Source organism: Pinus tabuliformis, chromosome 7 (genome assembly GCF_031772625.1).
Source record: "Pinus tabuliformis cultivar Carrire ecotype Pingquan chromosome 7, CPIR1, whole genome shotgun sequence".
Taxonomy (NCBI): Eukaryota; Viridiplantae; Streptophyta; class Pinopsida; order Pinales; family Pinaceae; genus Pinus; species Pinus tabuliformis.
Genome location: NC_142293.1, coordinates 498967811 through 498973810, shown reverse-complemented (window position 1 = coordinate 498973810; position 6000 = coordinate 498967811).

Below are 6000 nucleotides of genomic sequence, written 5' to 3'. Positions count from 1 at the left end.
TTTGTTTGAGTTGTCATTTCATTTTCTTTTTCTAAGTTTTCTTCTTGCTGGTCTGTTATTGGAGAATCTTTTTGGAGTACCCTACCAGACCTCAGATTAATGTTTTGTAAAGGCAGTGTGGAGTAGGAAGTTCCTTCCTCTACATTATAGGCTGGCCTCTCTGCTCTATTGTTAGGATTTGGGACAGTTTGAGCAGGTATTTGTGTGGGTCTGGGAGGTTGTGGATTAGTTGGAAATTGAAGTTGTGGTACATTTATTTGTGGAGGAGCAGGCAGAGTTTGTTGAGAAGGTTGGGGCTGATAAACAACTGGCTGAGGGTGCTGCTGATATGACTGTGAATGTGATGGATATGGCTGTTGGTACTGCTGATATGGCTGTGAGTAAGGTGGGTATGATTGAGGATACTGATGGTAGGATTGGGAATACTGTTGAGACGGTCTCCATTGATTTTGTGATTGGTTTCCATGCTGCCATGGCATAGGTATATTCCATGAGTTTTGTGCATACATCTGATCATTCATAGGAAATTGCATATTTTGATTAGGAAACATACCTTGGGGTGCTTGCCTTGGCTGCCATGGTCGCTTTGCACCCATGTAGTACACGTTCTCCATCTCTGTGCTGGCTGCCATGTTACAGTTCTGCACAATTTTAACTTTAGGACAGTTAAACATATCATGATGCTCAGTACAGAAAGCACATACTTGGATATTCTCTAGAGGACAGTCTTTTAATGCATGCTTCTTGCGACACTTGGGACAGAAAATAGCCATGATATTGTCTTCTTCCTCCTGTTTCTTTTTGGCTTTTAAGGTATCAATTTGGTTTCCTAGAGTACTCAACAGATCTGTTTTGAACTCTTCTAAAAGATTACCAATTTCAGCCCGGGTGACACTAGCAGAGGCAGTTTTTGTGACCCTAGATGACAAGGTTCTCTTTCCCATTTTGGCTTTACTTCTTGAATATTTTTCACACAGTTCAGCTATTTCTTCAAAGGGTAAGGCAGAGATATCACCTTTGCCCATTAAGTTGAGATCATACATGTATTCTTCCCGGATACCTTTCAAAAATATTGTGCGGACTAGATCAGGAGGCATTGTTCGGTGTTTAGATTTTTGCAAGTTATAGACAAACCGTTCTAGATATTCTTCTAAGGTTTCATCCTCCTGCTGACTCATTCTAAAGATGTCATCTTTAGAGTCTTTGGATCTGCAATAAGGCTGATATTTCCTCAGAAATATTCTCCTCATGCCATCCCAATCCACTATGGCATGCTCACCTAGCCCCATAAACCATTTCAAGGCTGCTGCCTTTAATGTGGCTGGAAACAATCTCAGTCTGTGAGCATCATCAGTATAGCCATAAGTTCGACACACAATATCGAACTCGAATAAGAATGAGTCCGGATCCTCTGAAGCCATACCATAGAAATTGGGTAGCACGGATGGGGGTATATTTTTCATTTTGATCTCCTCATCCTCCTGTGGTTCTTGTATAGGGAATTTAAAAGTTGATTCCTCCTCCTCTTGATGGGGAACTGATCCAGATCCCTCCTCAGCCATTCTACTTGGTCTCTTAGTGTCTCTTGGTGGAAAAGAGAGAAAGGAAGATTGTTTGGTAATGGTGCTACTTTTCCCTTGTGTAGAAGATTTAGGAAAGGGTTGCTGCTGTGATTTATGTGCAAACAGAGTTTCCCTCTCAACAAGAGTAATGTGCTGTCCTGAATAAAATTTCTCAGCTATTGTTTGAATATCCTCCTCAGTTGGTGTTGTATTCCCTGGAGAGTCTGCTCCTGATGATGATGGGTTAGTGTTGAGATGGTGGGGGGTTCTTACAAATCTCCCTTGATTGTCTCTAAGTCTAGGCATAAATGAACATGATTTCTAACTGTGTTTTTGGTTGTTTTTGTGTATTGAATTTTTTTTTCTTTTTGTTTGAATCCTTTACGTACGCCTCCCCGGCAACGGCGCCAAAATGTAGTGGTTCCAGCTAGGGTACTAGACTGGACTCTATATTTAATATCGACCGAGGTGCGTAAGCTTAGAGGCGTGGTCTAAAATATATAGACATAAAGAATTACCGACCAGGTGATTATGAGGTAGGTTACAAGGCTTCTTTACGGAAGACTGGGATTTGCAGCCTATCATTCACACACCTAGATTACCCTACTGATATACTTGATTACAATGCTGGCTATGAGATGTATCTATCAAATCAAATCATGAATCTAAGTACTGTGTATGACTGTGGCAATGATTCTAACCTCCTTACAGAGGTATCACTCAGAAAACCCTTGCTTGGTAAACACACACAGCATGCAAGATATTTACACTGTTAAACTATATAAAGAGAACATAAATGGACTGTGAAATGAAGCAGAGTTTATGAGAATGCATCTATAAGTCACACAGGGACCGAATCCCTTACAAGACTCCCTTCCAGATCCTAGTGCTGACCATTCAACATAACAATAAACCGTTCATAAGCACACACCATATCTATGTAATGAAATTCAAAGGCTGTAGGAATCGAAAGCTTATATAAATGTTATGCAACCCGTATGCTATGTAAATCAACAGCTATGTAAATCGAAACTGTGATGCAAACCATGTGATATAGAAATCGAATCGAATATAAACGCTGTGCAACATATAAGAACTGAAATGTAACAAAATGAATGGACAGTATACCAATCGAAGAACGCAGGGCCCGTCCGCGTCCTAAGGATATACTGGCTATCACCGTTCAGCAATCAAACCAATGCAAAGGGTATACACACTTCGTGACTGTAAATATGTCCTTGTATTAAACTAAAACTCTGTTATGAGAAAACGATTCAACGATTAACCTTCAAACATTAAACTAATTGTATTTACATATGCGTACGCACAGCCATGTCATCGATACAATGAATGTACATAGTGCTGTTGCCGCGTTTATTACATAGCCTTTTCAAAATGTTTCCATGCTATATGTTTCAAAAAGAACAAAAATCAAAAATGAAAAATAGAACGATGTTGTTGCTGCTTTTATTTGCCAGAGTACCCTGCTTTGACTTAAGTTGACCGCATGCATAGGAGGCTCGATTTGGCTGGGAGATAGGTGTTTGTCCATGCTTGGACATTCTGCTTTTCGCCCATGCCTTTCGTTTTAGCTCATCTGCTGCGCCACATGTCAAAAGGTAAGCTCATTACAGGATGTGGGTACTTCCTGTAACCATGTCATCAAAAACCTCTAATTCTGGAACATAAAACCCCTAAATTAATTTCTATGCAATTTAATAACTATAGAACGATTAATAATCAATATTCAAGGATTTTGAGGGATATATGATGAAAATGTATGGATAAATGATATGTTTTTGGGAAGGAAAAAGGGTCTTAGGATGATACCAACACAAGGTGCAAGTCTTACCTTCTCCACAAAAGAATCATCATGGACTTATTGTGCCAAGAAATGATCTCCAACTAGTATGGAAGAGATGTTGTATGTTTATGTTATATTATGTAAAAAAAAATGACTCGATAAAATTACACAAAAAATAAAAATAAAATGAAATAAAATAAAATTATAATTACAATTATAATTACAATTATTAATAATTAATAATTAAACCCCTCGATCAGGGTATGAGAGAGATGGAGGAACGCTTGAGATTGACTGACATGACATAGCTTTTAATGTTTTAGGATGGTGGGTGGTATCCCCCACACCCTCACACACATATTCACTATGATAATATGCAACGTCACAGATCTTGGCAGATCTATGACATGAAAGTTGGTAATCCTTGGTGCCTATAGGTAGTGGGAGTGAAGGTGGAGTTAAGACCACATATCTGGCTTATAAACTCGGGTCCTCAGCTTCTTAAGGAGCCTAAGTTTGTTGGTTACATATTCACAGTGTCGGTAACACAAGAGGAATACCCGGCTGTTTCCTGTCTCTACTCGAGGTTGGCATATAAATTCTGGTATGTTATAATGTTATCTCTGTATCCTGGATGGGGGCGACTACTTGGGATAAACTTCGCGCCTGGAGGGGAAAGGAAACACTGGTTAAATTAGCAGTTTCTGTGATTGGCAATATAGGCCTTCTTGATTATGTGATGTCGATTTCTATATTTTTTGGCAATCTTCTTTCTCGCATGGGCATGTTTACTGGTTTCCGGTTTTTTATCATGATGTTTTCTATGCATGTTGATAATTGGATTTCCCGATTTAAGATTGAATTGTCGGGGCAAGCCCTATGGAGAGCAAGGTTTTGGAAAATGATCAAGGCCAAGTCTTCAGACTCAAGGCTCAGGGGGGCATGGGGGACATTGTTCTTATTCTGATGATACCTCCCACCTCCGGAGGGTTATTAATTATATATGCGTGCTAGCTCACACTATGGAATTCTGAAGGGACACAACATCGTCTGGCGCTGCCTTTGTTTTTCCGACCATTAATTAAGTTAATGCTCATTTTTTAGGTGGTTCTCAGTACAAATTATATTCTATGTCCGCCTACGATGTCTTTAATTCTGGGCTCTGTATAGTGCGCTAGGTCATGAACACGGGAAAGTGAGAGAATGGTGAAGAAAGGGGGCCCGGCCTTGGCAGACATGGTGAAGTCTCAGCCTTGTAGTGAAGCCTCGGGTCGAGGTAGAAGAGGCAAAAGACACCAAGAAGATAAAGGAAAAGATGTAGATCCATCTTCCGGTTAGACTGAGCAGCAGAGAACCGCATGGCAGAGGACTGAGCAACGGGAGACTGCACGATAGGTGACTGCGTGGCAGGGGAATGCACAGTAGAGGACGATGTAGAGGGGGACTGCACGACAAGGGTCTGTGCAACGGGAGACTATGTGACAAGGTACTGTGTGGTAGGGGACTGCGTAGCAGATGGGTTGAAAAACAAATTCTAAGAATCTTCAGGCCACGGTCAAGGCTTACTGCGAAGGGACCCTGGCGCAGGTGAAACAATTGATTGTGAACTGGGAGGCAGAGTTGAATTCACAAGCTGAGCTTGAACCACCAGTCGAAGACTGGGGGGAACTAATCACAGACCCTGGGTACATGCACGACCATCTCACCCTATTCAAACAGTACATTCATCTTTACTATTTAATGAAGTGCATAGTGGCCAAAGCAATAGTTGCGACCACTAGCACAACGATGCACAATGAAGTCGAGCCAAGTCTACAAGACATCAAAATGAGCTCCAACTTATCCAACGTTAGTTGCAAATCAGAACACTCCTCTAGGCCGCATCAAGCGACATATCCCATGTCTGCCACAATTTGAATTACCAGGATCAAGTGCTAAAGATCGTGCTCCAATGGAATCGTTAGATGAGTAATGGGTCGAAGCTATGACTGTTAATTTTGACTTATTTTTTGTTGTTTATTTTGGGTAGCATTTATGATTTTCAGTCTAATGTTTATTAGTTAGTTTCCATATTATCAGCCTTATAAGGCTCAGTTAAAAAGCCTTAAACTATTTATGTTTTGGATGGCATATAATGCAATTCGGTGGCCAACAGACCTGGTTTCCCATAGGGCAGGTTGAGGCCACTGAACGAACCATATATTTGTAACATGCCTGTTTATAAATGAATGAATGAAAGGTATTGCTAAGCTTACCAAAAAAATAAAAAAATAATAATAATTAAACTAGTGTCAGATACATATTAACTCCAGATCTATCAAGGGCCGAGATGGATCCAATATTTTGAGATGCAAACTTTTTCTCAAGCTTTGCACTAAAAAAGAAATTTTCACCTGTTGTGGCCACAACAACCACCCTTTTAAAACTTTCCCTGGTAGAAATTTTGAATGGATCCCCTAGAAGTCTGATCTTTCATCTCTCCGAATGATCTGTTTCATCCCAATGACTTTAACTCTATGACGAGCCAAATTTTCAATTCCTAATGGTTGAGCCCCTTGAATAAATCTCTACTGCATGGTTCATTCATGACCCGGCCTAGCCCTTCTTTCATTCCCTTCATCAGGACTTTTCAAA